We start from the raw sequence: 17,182 nt of genomic DNA, 5'->3' as shown, positions 1-17,182 counted from the left end.
TGGAGAAACAAAAAACCCAGAATCTCCAAAACGATCCTGTACAACAACAGATCATCTGGAGGTATCTCCATTCCTGATCTCAAGCTGTACTACAGGGCAACAGTAATAAAAACTGCATGGTACTGGCATAGAAACAGAAAGGAGGATCAATGGAACCGCATAGAAGACCCAGAAATAAATCCACACACCTATGAATACTCGATATTCGACAAAGAAGCCAATTCCATTCAATGGAAAAAAGACAGCATCTTCAACAAATGGTGCTGGACCAACTGGATGTCTACATGCAGAAAAATGAAAATAGATCCATATTTATCACCCTGCACAAAACTAAAGTCAAAGTGGATCAAGGACCTCAACATAAAACCAGATACCCTAAATCAATTGAATATGATTTGTATTTGAAGCAAGACATACCCCAGGCTAAGCAGAAACAATATCTCCTCCTCCCCTGCCTTCCTTCTTTACTTCAAAAGTACACAACTTAACACTAATAGTCTCCTGTGTCCCTAACATACAATAGCATCGAAATATATGTCACCTTAAAAATGGCTGTAAATATGCCAGGACAGAGAATTTGATGGTGGTGATTCCAGAAACCGTATACAAGTTATGAAACCATTTATCATACATTTGAAAAATGCACTGCTCTAATGGCTAAGGATTCTACCAAGAGGCATGATGGCATTTCATTGACATTTGTGCTCGAAATCAAATCCACATTCATGTTCAAATTATTCAGCTGGTAACAGTCCCAGATCTAACTGTGAGAGAAGAGATGACATTGACTAGAAATGGATAGAACATGCTACTGATTGACTGAAGAAAATTCTAGAAGAAAACTTTTGAGAAGGACATTACACTGATGGGAAATCAGACCTTAAAAAGCCACAAACTATATTACTCTATTTATGTGACTTTCTGGAAACTGCAAAACCACACAGGTCAGTGGCTTCTATGACCTGGAAGTATTAGGTGAGGTCGACAAAAAAGGGAACAACTGGGAACTGTTGGGTGGAGAAGATGTTCTGAATTTTCGTTTTGTTGTTTGGCACTTACCAAAACTCACCAAACTTCAGTCTGATAGCTCTCAAAGTATCTGCATTAATCAAGAGTTATTAAACATTAGTTAAATCAGTGGTTCTCAACCTGTGGGTTAAAACGCCTTTGGGGCTCAAACAACTCTTTCGTAGGGGTTGTGTATCAGATATCCTGAATATCAGATATTTACATTATGATTCATAACAGTAGCAATATTATATTTATAAAATAGCAATGAAAATAATCTTATGCTTGTGGGTCACCACAACATGAGGAACTGTATTACAGAGTTGCAGCATTAGGAAGGTTGAGGACTGCTTACTTAGATGGATGTAAACTTATCTTCAAACTTATTAGGTTGTGAATGGTATATATATAAAACTTTATTTCTCTCTGTGTGTTTTCCTAGATTCTGAATCATGTACATGTGGAGATCAGAATTTAACCTCAGTTAGTTCTCAAGAACTTCCATTGTACAGAATCTCCCAGTGGAACCTGGGGCTTTTCAAATAGGCCAAGTTGGATGACCAGAAAGCCATAGAGATCTGCCTGTCTCTTCCTCTAAAGCAGGGGGGCTCCATCATGTTTGGTTTTCTTCTTCCTCTTTTTTCTACATAGGTGCTAGGGGTTGAACTCGGGTCCTTATGCTTTTGTGGCAAACACTTTACTGACTCAGTTAGCTCCACTGCCTCTATAAACCCACATGTAAGTCAATTATACCTCAGCAGGCTAATTTTAAAAGGCTTAATGCTTATCTATGTATCAGCACTTTAAACATCATTTCAAAATAATTAACAATCAGAATTTTAGCTCAAAATCAGTTTGCTGATTATGTCACTGATCCTCTCAGAATCTCTTTTTATGCTACTTCAGAATCCAGTTTATGGAATGAATTCATTCTCTTCCCTTTTGTATTACAGTTCAATGAATTATTAAGCAATTTAGTAAGCATATATTTTCCAACTCCTGCCATCAAGGGCATAAAAGGAAGATTAAGAGAGTAGATTTCTGGAGCTAACGGCCTACCTAGCAGAAAAGATGTCACAAGTTAGGTGCAAAGGCAGAGACAGATACTAACACCATTTTGACAGAGATAGTTGACAGATCCTGAAACTGAACATCCAAAATTCTCTTAAAAAAAAAAAAAAGAGTGCAATCAAGGGCTTTAGGACTGAGGTGCAAAAATCCCTTTGTTGCCACCATTGTGGTGCAGGCCTGCATGCTATTGTCCCAGGGATTGGAAAGTAGAACCATGAGAACCAGGAGTTGCAAGACAACCAGGGCAACACAAGCCCTTCACAGCCTCTTTGCTCAATAATTACCTACATCTGGGTCTTCTTCCCAGACTGTGCATGCAGCTGTGGTATGTTTTCACAAGTTTTTCTTGTAGTTAAATGTTGGAATAACTTTGAGCACATGGAATTGGGCAAAAGTGTTCTGCATTTGCTAGGTCTTGTTGTAAACCTCCACGCACAGTCCTAGAGTCATAAGGAACCAGAGAGAAAGGAGCCTCTAGCCTAGAGCTTCCAGCAGCAGAAGAAGCCCTCCCTCCCCTCTGCATTCTCCGTGGACCTGAGTTGAAAGTTGCAAAGGGCAGTTTCACACTGGAGCTTACCAAGTGCCAGCCAGGCTGATGGAGTGAGACTGATGGAAACTTCAGTACAGGAGTGGTCTGAGCAAAACCAGATCCCTTGGGAAAGCTGAACTGAATCATGTTTTCATAAGGAGGCTCAGAAGAAAAAATAAGAGAGGTCTCCCAAGTTATAAGAAATGCATGATTAAATGTCTGTCTCCAAATTTCAGGTGGGGACAGGGAACCAGTAAAGACAGAAGGAAATATCTGTGAAGACAAACCTTCAAACCTTCACCGAGCCCCTTCTATAGTGCTGTGACCACACTTGGCACCAACCATATATCTGGAATCTGCCTGCTCTGCTGACATTTTGAGACCCACCTGGTTTCTATTTTCGGCTCATGCTTACTTGTTTGCTGCTCTGCGTGGTCTTGCCCAACACTGACTTCTCAAGTCTATGCACACAGCTGGTGTCCCTCAACTCCAGGCCCTGGGGCCAAATCCAATTCCCCCTGCCAACAGCCCAGAGCTCAGCACCAATACCGTGAAGATAAAGACTGCCTTCGGGAGCTGGCGATGTGGCTGAGTGAGAACAGAGAGCCCCTCTGGCATGCTCTGTGTTCAGTTCCCAGCACTGCACACACTGGGAAGGGTGACGCCCACCTGTCATCCTAACATTCTAGAGACCAAAGTGGGATGATTGCCAAGAGTTCAAAGCCAGCTTGAGCTATATGATGAGACTTTCTGTCTCTTTGTCTCTGTCTTTCTCTGTCTCTGTCTTTCTTTGTCTCTGTCTCTCTCTTACAAACACACACAGAGAGAGGGGGAGAGAGAGAGAGAGAGAAAGCAGTATGGCAATAAGAGTCACAGACAAACACATTCAATGTAAAGTAAAACATTTCAAAATTCAGTCATTTGAAGCTCCTCTTTGGCTTTGAAGGCATTCTTAAGCTTTAGTAAATTCAAGAGTGATACAACAAATGATTGCTGCTCTAACGAAGGAGAGGAACGCAGCTGTTTAGGGGTGAGCTGCCCTCATGTCTATACTCTTGATCTGCATTAAAAGATAAGACAACTTTAGGGAAACACTGTGAATTATAGAATTTAGCGTACAGGCACATGCTCTTTGTGTGATTTTTTTTTCATGTCTTCTGTTTTGGGCATTGTTTGGGGAGAAAATGATCAACCATGCACCTTCAGTCATTTCACCTAGTGCCTGCATAATTTGGTCTACTTATAGGCTAGTGCGTATATGTGTTTAGAACCTGTATCTATTCTCTTTGTGTGCTTTTCTTAAGCATGGGAGCTAAGTGGCCTGTGTGCAATGACATTCTTGACTCCTAAATATTTCATGACCCTCAATATCACTGTAGCACCAAAGAAGATGAAAAGGAACTCCACAGTATGATCTAACAGCCAGTGTTCAAGTTGTCCCAAGTAATCACAAAATGGCTTTTTAGCTGCTTAATTACCATTCCGAAATCTGATCACATGTTACAAATGTGTGTTTAGTCTCAAAACATAACAATAGCATGCTTTTTACTTTTTAAATCTACTTTAAAATTATTTTATGTGTATATGAATTTTTCCTGTGTGTAGGTTTGTGTGTCCCTGTGTGCAGTGCCCCATAGAGGCCAGAAGAGGACATCAGATTTCTTGGAGCTGGGAAGCGATGGCTGTGAGCTGTCAGTCATGTGGGTGCTGGCAGTCAAAGCCACATCTTCATCGTCACCACTGTCTTGCCGCTGGACTCCGGGGCTGCTGGAAGGGGCATTGAGTATTGAGTTTGATTGGGACATTCGCATTCCGGAGCTCAGGCTGGCTGCAGACTATTGGCTATCATTCCATGTTAGTCTCTGCAACACTAGAACAACAGCTGTGTGTCACCCTGCCCAGTGTCTGCAGTGCTGGGGATTGAACTCAGAGCTGCGTGCGGGCTAGCAAGCAGCAAGTGCTCTTAACCACCAAGCCACCTTCCCAACCCCTTTAAAAATAGTTTACATTTTTTATTATTTGTGCATGTGTGCCTGTGTGCCTGCATGCATATGCATGGCTGTGTGTGTGTGTGTGTGTGTGTGTGTGTGTGTGTGTAAGTAAGTTGTCACCTTGCTTGATTTGGGTCCCAGGGCTTGAACTCAAGTCCTTAGGCTTGCTAATGAGCATCCTTACGAATGGACCACCTCTTTGACCCTCTTTACTTTTCTTTTTTTTCTTAATCTATAGCATTGGCTTTTTCAAAGTGTCTAGACCAGATGCTACCAAACATTTCACCCCCATACATCCATTTATTGTTTTCACATGGTCAACCCACTTAATTCAAGAGAAGCCACATTTACTGTAGCCTGGAAGTGAGAGCTGGACATTTCGTGCACTTGTGTTAAACATTTTTGTCAAAGATACTTTGTCACTGTGGAAACTTTGTCGCTCATGCTATGAAACACATGCTTCCAAGCCTCGTGATGGATGACGGGGCTCCAATCTGTTATATGCAAGAGGCAGTGGCAGGAAAGCTGCCCAGGGTAAAGGCAGGCTTTCTCCTTTTTGATTGCAGGAAGTGAGTTGCCGGCCCATACTCTGGAGCTGTGCATCCATCCCAGTGACTATGTCTTTAGCTGATGACTTCAGCATTCACTTAGACCTAGCTTGAGTCATCGTTGTGGGGGGTTTAAGGTGATAGTGTTTTCTTTTCTTTCTCTGGAGATGCTGCTTGAGCTTTGTTTGGTTGGGGGTTGGGGGCAGTTGACAGGCATGTTTCGTGTATGACTGAACAGCCATAGTCCCTTATTCTCAACATTTTTAACAGTTAGGAGTCTCTGCATTGCTTACTTCATTGTAGCAATAAGAAGCTTCTCGGAGCAAGGTTGAGAGCAGTGCAAATCTGTGTATACAAAAGTAAATATTTTAAAGGGAGACTGTCAATGTGGCCATTTAATAAAATGACAGATTCTCCCCTGTAGCCCATGCCTTTTCTAGTCATGGACTTTGACCATGTATATAGTACCAGGCATGAAAAGATTCCAAGGGAGCCGGCTTCAAATCCAGTCAGGATAATGGTTGGCTACCCCCCATGAACAGAACAGTCTTGCCACTACTGTGCCAGTGGGCACATGTTGGCTGGTGTCTTTTCTTCTCCAGAAGCCAGCATAGCATCTCCTATCCCTACGAAAGCTAGCTGGCAGGGAGACTTTTCTTCTCAGTTCAAGTCAGATTCCTCTATGGTCTCCAACCAAAGCAAGTGGTATCTGCAAGAGTAGGGTCTTTCTTACCACCCAGTTTTGATGGACAGCTGAACCCAGTGGCAATAGCCTGAAAATGTAAGCACTGGAGGGTAAGGAGGAGTGCAGAGAGGCTGGCCTCTAAAAGAGACTTGGCCATGAAACACATGAGTTCACAGCAGTCATGGCTGTGTGAGTACTGAATGTGTATAGGATATGTTAATATGGTAGCATAGACTGTGTTACCCACACAAAACCTCCGAAAGACCAAAAGAGTTAAAAGTACAAGATGAGACCTCTAGACCCTGCCTCTAGCTGATGGCCAGTGAGGAAGGGAGAATTGCTTCTTTGGGGGGAATGAGGGTAGCCATTGGCAGTTTGCTCTTGATCCAATGGAAAACCTCCCACACATGAGCATACCACTAACTGAACGTAGTCTACTATTGAAAAAGAAACAAAAATACACAGAGTTGGGAGGGAGATGGGACATATGTAGGGAGGGTGAGCAGAGATAGAGGGAGAGAGTGGGAGATGGTATGATCAAGATACATTGTAGACATGAGCGAAAGTTTCAAAGTGTCTGAATGTTGTACAACCACTCTGGAAATCCATCTGGCACTTTCTCAGACAACTAGGAACTTCCTCAAGATCCAGCTATACCACTCCTAGGTATATATCCAAAAGATGCTCAAGTATACAGCAAGGACATTTGCTCAACCATGTTTGTAGCATCTTTATTTGTAATAGCCAGAATCTGAAAACAACCCAGATGTCTCTCAACGGATAAATGTATACAGAAATTGTGGTACATTTACACAATGGAATATTACTCAGCAATGAAAAACAAGGAAATCATGAAATTTGCAAGTAAATGGTGGAAACTGGAAAGGATCATCCTGAGTGAGCTATCCCAGAAGCAGAAAGACACACACGGTATATACTCACTCATATAGACATATAATATAGGATAAACCTACTACAATCTGTACACCTGAAGAAACTAATCCAGAGGGAGGACTCTGGCTAAAATGTTCAATCCCCATACCGAAAAGGTGAAGAGGATGGACATCAGAAGAAGAAGAAAACAGGAAACAAGTTAGGAGCCTCAAACAGAGGGCCTCTGAAAGGCTCTGCCCTGCAGACTATCAAAGCAGATGTTGAGACTTATGGCCAAACTTTGGACAAAGTATCTGAAAATCCCTCACATACCTCATATTAGCTAGAATCCTTCCTAAAGAAGATTTTCTTCACCTCTTTCTACCTTTTAGTTTCTCTAGTTCCAACGTTGGTTCTAAAGTGGGTAGAGCTTCCAACAGCTGCTATCAGTTTATTTTGAAAATGGACATTTTCCAGGCTGATCATCACAGTAAGGCCTCTCCATCCCCAGCATCATCGTGGTGGCTTTGCAGCCTTGGTCTTTTCATTCAGTGGCTGAGAGATGATGCCTGGTGAATCTCTAGAGTCTCATACTTTGACTGTGGCAATGGTGAGGTACCTCTGAAAGGAAGACTGAAAGCCAGATGATGCTTCTTTTCTAGGGGAAGAAAAGCCTTTCTAGAATCACCCTAGCAGAATGTCTTATACTTCACTACCCTAAAATTCCCTTGTGCTCACTCCCCACACTCATCTGAAACCTTGGTAGCCACTGATTTTTCTTAAAGTCTCTATAGCTCTGTCTTTTCCCAGTATGTATTATGTGAATCAGAAAGTATTTCCCTCTCATACTAGCTTGTTCCCCTTAGCATTTAATATTGATCTTTATCCATTCCTGTGTGTGTGTGTGTGTGTGTGTGTTGATAAACGACTTTAAAATCACTGGATGATGTTGTATTGTATGGATACACTATAGCACATTTACCAACCAGCTTGTAACACTGAGGTTGCTCCCCAATTCTGGGCAATTGTGAGTGAAGGGTAAACACCTGTGTGCAACCCGCTAACCCTGTTAACTCTAACCCTGTTGACTGCTACTGGTAAGATTCCGTTGACCTTTGTTAGCAACTGCCAAAGGGTCTTACAAAGTGGCCAGAGCATTGCCGCTCTCACCAGCAATAGCTGGGGATTCCTGCTGCTCCAGATCCTTCGTGGCCCCGTGGCCTAAAGGATTCAGGCCAGTCTAATGGGTAAGGAGTAAATGGTGTCTGTTGTTTTGATTGCCATTTTTTTTCATAATATAAGAAGTAAGAATCCTTTAATATGCATATCCGACCCATCAGTTTCTTCTTTCCTTACCGCCTATTCTGATCTTTCCCCCAATTTTAAATTAGGTTATTTGCTTTCATAGTGTTGAGTTTTAAAAATTCTTTGTGTATTTCAGAAGCAAGGTTTTAATGAGATAGATGTCCTACAATTACTTTCTCTCCATCTTTGGCTCATCACTTCATCCTCTCAACAGCGTGTTTCATGGAGCAAATGTTTCTAATTTTCTGATCCAACTTACCAGATTTTTGTTTTCTTTCATAGATTATGCTTTGGGAGTTTTGTCTAAAAACTCACCACACACACACACACACACACACACACACACACAGGGGTGCCTTTTAGATTTTTTTTTTACCCAATATTTTATTACTTATTATTCTATAGAATAACCCAGTAGTTGCAGCTTAGATAATATTGACCCATTAACTCGGGGTCTAGGTCATCGTTACACCTGCCATCGATCACTGAGCATCACCTCAGCTTCTGTTCTAAATGAAAAATGTAGACATCTATTCTTGCAGCCAGGCACAGTGGCACTCACCTGTAATCCCTGTACTCAGGGAGGCAGAGGAAGCAGATCTCTGTGAATTCCAGGCCAGGCTGGTCTACAAAGTGAGTCCATGGCTACCAAGGCTAAACAGACAAACCCTGTCTCAAAAAAACAAAAACAAAGAACAACCACCACAACAAAAATCTATTCTTGTAACAAAATAGATTAAGTTGGGAGATGTTTCAAAGTTATCTGCCAATTTATGTGACAGGTACTGTGCTTTCACTGTGTCCCATTTGCATTCCACCCTCAGAATACAGAAGCTATGAAAGCAGAAAGATCCATAGAAATGCCTGCAAGCAGTTTTCAGCTGATGTACATGGAGGACAGTGAAGAAGCAAGGATGCGTCTGATCCAGTGGTCCTCAACCTTCCTAATGCTGCGACCCCTTAATGCAGATCCCCATGTAGTGGTGACCCCAGCTTCACTGCTACATCATAACTGTCATTTTGCTACCGCTATGAATCATAATGTAAATATTTGGAGGGATGGAGGGTCACTACCCATGGGTTGAGAACTGCTGTTCTAATGGACAGTTCAGCAGGAAGGAAAATCAGCAGGGGGCTGTGAGGAGGAGAGTAGGACACTGAACATGATGTGAGGACGTTGGCTTCTAATAAGTGAGCATATGTGTGAGCAGAGCAACTGTGTTAAATGGGATGCCCACTTGGCTTTTTGTGGAAGGCATGCTTTTGGAGGAGTGAGTTTAGGGAAAACAGAACCACATTGCCTGTCTTTGAGGTTGTGAATTCCCGTAGGTCTCCTCTGATCTGCAGCAATTGCTGCTGGACTTTTTGTGTGGAGCTGAACACACTGACCTGCCCAGGATTCTGTGCAGCTCTAAGCAAGGATTCTGGTGGCTCTCATTTGCCTTTAACGTTACTTACAGTCATTTCCAGGTGATAACAGCAAGGGGAGGGACATATTGTGTTTTAAAGCAGAATATTCATTCTAGAGTCCATGATTCTACAGTAGATCATTTCCACCAAGATCTGAGTAATGAGAAACCCTAGGGAATGGGAAAATATGTTTCCTAGCCATGTGTTTATTAGTGACTTTATGCTCAAAATTTATAAGGAGCTCAAACAACTCAGGAGCAAGAAAACAACCCAATTCAAATATGGACAAAGGGCCTAAACATATATTCAGTGGTTCATTTTCATGATGACAAACATCAGTTATTTTTTCTTCTAACTTTTTAATGAGTCTTTGTGAGTTTCACATCATGTACCCCAGTCCCACTCATCTCCCCACCCCCTCATATCTGTCCTTCACCCTTGCAACTTCACCCCCAAAAGAAAATTTTAAAAATACACAAACAAAAAAACATAAACAAAGCACAGAAAACATCTTGTCGTGGAAGCTGTAGTGTGTCACACCCAGCGTGTCCCACAGTATACCCCTCTGTCCACACAACTTCACTTGCAAATGTTCATTGCGACGACTCATTGGTCTGGGTCAAGGTCTCTGGCTTCTGTGGCACCATCAATACTGGATCCTCGTCGCGATTCCTCCAGGTTATACGGTTGTTGCCCTGTGTGGTGGAGATCCCGCAGCTTTGTTTCAGCAGGACCGATCTTGCTTCAACAGTTCACAGATGACATAGATTACGGGGTGGGCCAACTCAAAGCCCTGCCAGCTCTCCTCCATCTGCACCACCAGGGTGAGCTCTCTAGGAGAGCTGTGGCTGGCCACTCAAAGCCACCATTGGCAGCAAGACGGGCAAGTTCTCCTACTCCCACACTCTTAGGGCTGGCTCACCTGTGCCTTGACTATCAGGATCAGCTTTACTCTATTGCCCAGGGAGGAGCAGTGCAGGACAGGGCTAGATCTCCTACAGTGGTGACCTTGAAACCAGACCTCCTAACTACACAGGTGGTGAGGGTCAAGAGGCGGGTGGCATCACACACACACATGCACATGCACACACACACACACACACACACACACAGTGCCCACTCCACCTCATAGTAGACTGTGGCAGGGCCAGCTCTCCTGAACTCATGCTTTTAAAACTGCCTCACCCATGTTCCACCAGCAGGGAACCAAGTGATGTACAGGGCCTGCTCTCCTGAGTGCTGCAAACAGTGAGGGGCAGGGCCAGATCTCCAGCTCTAATGATCTCAGGGTCAGCTCTCCTGACCACCTCAAGTAGCAAGGGGTGAGGGGGTTGCGAATAATAAACATAACTTCTTTTCTGTTTCCACTTTTTAAATTTTTTTATACTTAATTCATTTTATGTCTCAATTGTAGCTCCCTCCTTCATCTCCTCCTGGACAACCCCCCCCCCCAAAAAAAAAAAAAACCAACTAAACATCACTTCTTAATCTTATAACCTTTGGATTTTAAAATGGTTAAAAAATAAGTTGAATAAACATTATTACTAATAAATTACTTTATCAAGTCTCCAAAAGGACAATGTTAATGTCTTTAATTTATACTACATGCAAATATGTATCCTCACACACAGGTTCAAAAAAGAGTTTAAATTCTCTGAATCCTTAGGTTGTCTCATTTCATTTTGCATGTACTTTCCTCTTTGTATAACTCTATGTCTACATGGCTGGAAAACATTACAGATGATACTGAATCAGTAATCATTGCAAGTGACTTCACTAAGAATGTTCTCAAAAACTGTAATATTTATTCCAAAATGTTATAATAAAGAAGAGTAAGATAAAAAACTAAAAATTTGAATTTGAATTATCATGTTCTATAATCAGAAAAAGTTAAAGCTCGCCATCTGCATTTCCAGTTTTTAGAAACAAATATTTTGGCTCAGTGGTTAAGAGCATGTACTGCTTTTCCAGAGGACCCAACTTTGTTTCCCAGCCCCACATCAGGTAGCTCACCACTGGGTATAACTCCAGCTTTAGGGGATCAGAATCCTCGGGCCCTCTCAGGCACCGTACTCACATGCACAAACCCGCACTCAGACACGCCTGCATTACACATAACTACAGATTAAAACATCAAAGTTCTTCTAACCATTTCAAAGGTACCCAGGAAGTATAAAACTACATCCCGTTACTGAGTAATGAAAAGGAACTAGAGAAGAAAGTTCAAAGAAAGGTCTGTACCAATATGATGCAGAGTACTGGCTACATACAGAGATAAAGAGCAAAGTTTTCTGCTGGGAAAGTGAGGCCTGATACTTATCTAGGCAATAACAACAAAAGACTAATGCAGAAAGTTTCTGCCACTTGGAATACAAGTCAACCTCAAACTCAAAACCTTCGAATGTCATTGCTTGCGATCAAATCCGTGAATTGTTTGTGAAATTTCCAACTACTCACTGAACTATGAGAAATTAGCATGATCACAGCTTCTGTTATACAGAGATAAAAAGCACACAAGTACCATGTGTAACTTTAAATGTTAACAAGTAAATAGAAGCAAGAAAAGTCAAAAGAAGAAAGTAACACTGAAATGAGAAAACATAAATTCAAGTTGAATTTTTGAAAGAATTTTTTTTTCAAAAACAAAATTTTGTAAGGAACATGCTTTGAGAAAATTCATAAAGACAAAAATACTAAAAAGAAGAAACAACACATAGTTCTTGATGCCTGTTTTTTTTTTTTTTTTAATGCATAGAAAGGACACCCTGAAGGACTAACATTTTTGAAAACTTCGATTCAACATTTAATTTTCTGCCTTTTAGTTTTCCAGCACATCTGACAATATTGTAAGTTTTCCTCTAATTTAGATGTATCAAACAAATTGTGACATTGTCCTTAGGTTAGAATCATCCCTAATTTCATTAATACCTTTAGACTTGTTTATATATAACTAGACTATTTTTTTCTGAATTTATTTAGAAATTTATCTTTAATTAAAAATGTAATGTATTTATAGCATTAAAGAGGATAGTGAAATAGAGCTAAAGGACATATGTACTCTCCCACATACACAGCATTTATTTATTTATTCATTTATTTGTTTATTTGCTTGAGTATAGTGGTTTGAATGAGTTTGGCTCCCCCTATATTCATGTGTTTGAATGCCTAGCTCATAGGGAGAGGTACTCTTAGGGGGTGTGGCCTTATTGGAGTCGATGTGGCCTTGTTAGAAGAAGTGTGTCACTGCAGAGGCAGGGTTTTGAGGTCTTTTTTTTTCCTTTTTTGTTATATTATTATTATTATTATTATCATTTATTACAATTTATTTAATTTGTTTCCCAGATGAGGCCCTCTCCCTCATCTCCTCCCAATCCTGCCCTTCCTCCCTCCCTTTTCTCCCCCTATGCCCCTTCCCCAGTCCACTGATAAAGGAGGTCCTGCTCCCCTTCTATTTGACCCTAGCCTATCAGGTCTCATCAGGATTGGCTGCATTCTCTTCCTCTGTGGCCTGACAAGACTGCACCCCAAAGGGGGAGGTGATCAGAAAGCCAGCCAGTGAGTTCATGCCAGAGAAAGTCCTGCTCCCCTTACAAGAAACCCCACTTGGAGACTGAGACTATGAGCTATAACTGAGCAGGGGTTTTAGGTCCTCTCCATGCATGGTCCTTAGTTGGGGTATCATTCTTCAGGGCTTCCAGGGCTTAGGTTTTTATGGCTCTGTTCATCTCCTTTTGGAGCTCCTTTCAGAAGAAGACAGGGAACAGGACAGCAGCCTACCACAGACGGCCTCTGAAAGACTCTGCTGATTGAGGTATTGAAGTAGAGGCTGAGACTCATAGCCAAACTTTAGGCAGAATGCAGGTTTTGAGGTCTTAAATGCTCAAGCGACACGAAGAGTAAGACAGAGTTTCCTTCTTGCTGCCTTTGGATCAAGATGTAGAACTTTCAACTCCTCCAGCACCATGCCTGCCTGCACGCTGCCGTGTTTCCCACCATGATCATACTGGATTATACTTCTGAAACTATAAATGCTTTTCTATATAAGAGTTGCCTTGGCCAGAGTGTCTCTTCACAGCAAGAAAACCCTAAATAAGATAGAAGTTGGTACCAGGAGTTGGGTATTTCTGTGATAGGCCTGACGGACCATGCTTTTGGTTGGAGGAATGTGGATTTGGGGACTATGGGTTAGGAAAGCAGTAGAATGCTTTAAGTGCTGCTTAATGGACCACACTAGTAGAAGCATGGAAGACGGTGGTGCTGAGCATGATTCTAACTGTGGGGGCCTCGATCAAGAAGTCTCAGTGGAGAAGAATTTTAGTATGTTGCCTAGAGATCATTCTCGTGATATTTTGGTGAAAAATATCTCTGATTTTTGCACTTGTCCAAAGAGTCTGCCTGAAGCTATGGTGAAGACATTTAGATTAATTGCTTTGTCAAAAGAAATCTCAAAATAGCCTAGTACAGACTCTGTCCTGTGGTTCATTCTTATGAAGAGAGTTTTGGCCAAGTGCTATTAATTTTGCTGTGTAACCCAAAAACTTTGTTCTTGACTTTTCTTCCCAGCTGTATAACTGAGAACAGTCAAAATACTCAGGAACAAGAGAAAGGGAAGGAGAGAAAAATGAGGAAAACACATGAAGATAGAATAAAAGAGAAAACAGAAGGAAAAGAGACAGAATTTTTTTTACTAGACATTTATAAATATTAAAAGTTAAAGTATAACTCTGAGCTTTGTGTGATCACAAACCTAAATTACGTGTGAAACAAGTAAATAATAGAAAGAACTTTGACGTTTCCAAAGGAAATAGTAGAAATGTTGCAACTCTGCCTGAGACTGGAGAAAATTCAAAAGCTAAAAGTTCTCTTCTGAAATCAGTGATGGAATTGTTAAATGTTGATCTTATTTAATATTCTAGAAAGGTATGTTCAGTATGTGGAAGAACCATGTGACATGGTGAGCCATTAAGCTCTTAGTGACCAGTGAACAATACGACAAAGTCCCATCTGATTCAAATCCTAACAAGAATGTAAAACTGAACAATGTATTTTAATGAAAAACTTGAAAGTGTGAAATACATTTATACAGTGTCAGGTTCTGTACTGCATCAAACTTTTTTTCTTTTTCTGTTTTTTGTTAATGGTGCATGCGTGTTGTGTGCATGCATTTGTATAGACACGTGTACGGACACACATGGGAACACACATGCCCATTTGTTCATGTATGCAGAGGCCAGATGGCTGACATAGGGAGTCATCCTCAGTTGCTCTTTTCCATTATTTATTGGGGCAGGATCTCTCAAGCAAACCAGGAGCTCTTGGATTTGGCTAGTTCCATAGTCGAAACCTTCTGAGACTAGAATTGCAGGGAGGATTGACACCGCCAACATGCCTCTATGTGGCTTCTGGTTCTTATGAGCCACCACTCCAGTCTGCAGATAATCTTTCTAAAATATTACCTGGTCACAATTTGGTGTGGTATAAAATGACCTGATACCCAAAGGTATGACAATCACTTTATAAGAAAAAAAAAAAGACTTGGACATAAATATCATTAGATATGTTTTTTTTAAATCTTTACTGCAACATTATTGGTGAGAGTGAAAACCTGGCAATGGACCAGTTGCATAGACCAGCTATGTATTGATCCACAGTTACATCATAGATCAATAAAATACAGTGTAATTGTGTCTATTTGTGTCCTAAATTAATTGCTACAGTGCAGCAAGAATGAGTCAATAATAGCAACTTTGCTGAACCTAAGAGACAAAATGCTGAAGAAAAAAAAAAAAAAGCTTGCTCCAGATAAGTAAACCAGCATCACCTCATATACATTGAAAGATAAATAAAACCAAACAAAACACAAATTAGGAATGCACGTGTCAAAACCATGGCCACAGTCAAGGAACAAAAAAACATAGATCAGCGGGTGTGTCCCTACAAACTGGGCAGTGATTGTACCTGATGGGGTGCACAGCACTTGGAAGGTAGCAATGTTGCTCTCTAAGACTGCTTATCTATGATTGTGGGTGTGCAACTTTATGCATCTTTCAACCACGCTAAAAGAAAGTACCCTGCAAAATCGTTCTATGGCATATTCAATTCATAGAGCGAATTTTCACTTATGAGAACATATAAAGCTCCTAAAATCACATAAGGCAATCATACAGGAAAAATTACAGTAAAGATAAAGGAAAATTTAAAATAAGATGTTAAGCCTCTTCTGTAAGCATGAAAATATGACCATGTGTGAACTGTCCACAGGTGATGGATTTTAAGTCTCCCCTGTGTCTCACACTATAGCAAAATCCTGTGAACGAAAAGTCTTGAATAGTGTGTCCCTCTTCAGAAAGTGATACCTTTGAGATTTATGTCCACTACACACACACACATGTATACACACATATACATATATATGTGTGTGTGTGGGGGGGGTGCTCTTTTAGGTGTACTGAAATGTAACGATGCTCAACCTGTTATTTAAGAAGTAATTTGTGGAAAATTGTAACTGGCGAGAGGCTACCAACCCGGACAAGCCTGCACGCGTCTGAGCGAGCGAGCTAAACTGCTTGGCGTTATTCTTTCTGAAGAGGGCAGTAAAAGCCACCGAATAAGAGGCTTTAGGGTGAAGCCACATAGAGAAGACAGAGCTTCAGTCTCAAAACCCACACGGCAGAGAGAGTAAGTTCTTTGACAGCCACACATGTACCCACAAACAGTAAGTGGTAAAAGTCTAAAGGAAAACGGCGTGGGGGCTGGAGAGAAGGCCCTGCTGTTAAGAGCACTGGCTGTGCTTGAAAACAACCTCAGTCCCCAGCAGCCACAAGGCAGCTCACAACCATCCGGAACTCCATTCAAGAAGCTGATTCTTCTTCTGGCCTCCACAGGCACTGCACATAGGTGTTGAACAGTCATACATGCAGGTAAAGTGTTCGTACACGTCAGAATAAACATCAGTTCAAGCAATTAAAAATGCCTTTTACATCACGTGTCACACGGTTTTATGTTTTAAAAAAAACAAACTTACCTTAAACATGCTTTTCCCTGTTTTATTTTCACAGCACTGGAGATGGAACCCTGGTCTTCATACATCCCCAGCAAACGCTGGCCCCCCTGCTAGGCAATATCCCCAGCCACCCTTTTTCTTCTTGTTTTGAGACAGAATCCCACAAAATGGCTCCAGCTAGCTTGGAACTCATTCTGTAGCCCAAACGCAGCTACATGTAGCCTGCATCAGCTTCCTCAGTAGCTGCGATTGGAGAGGCCTGCCTTCCCAGGCCTGGATGAGCCCATTCGCTTTGGTGAATACTAAGAATTAGTAGCAAATAAAACAAATATTTGGGCTATAGATTAACTTTAAAAAGAATGAACAAAATGGTTTTTGTGGAAATACTGATGGTATAATTGGGAGCTTGATATTTGGGACAGAATAATAGGATACGCCTATCAGAATAAGTATGTCACCTTTAGAAAGAACAACAGCTGCTTAATTGGCAACCATGCATGACCAGAGACAACTGTAAGGGCAGCTATGAATTTTCAAGGCTCACACAAACTCTTTCCATTCTGCACCCCTTACCCTCCAATCACTATGACTGTGGCACACTACATTGGTGACAGGCTATAAATGATATTCAGTGTAATTCCTAGTGCACTGAAATTTGCTAGGCTTTTGGCATAATTTTTTTCTCATGAAATCTTATTAATTGTATTGGTATCAGATGTTTTTTGTTACTTAGTATTCTTCAGTGAGCGGGGGAAAATT

Source organism: Meriones unguiculatus, chromosome 5 (assembly GCF_030254825.1).
Source record: "Meriones unguiculatus strain TT.TT164.6M chromosome 5, Bangor_MerUng_6.1, whole genome shotgun sequence".
In the NCBI taxonomy this organism is placed as follows: Eukaryota; Metazoa; Chordata; class Mammalia; order Rodentia; family Muridae; genus Meriones; species Meriones unguiculatus.
This window is presented reverse-complemented; position numbering follows the sequence as displayed.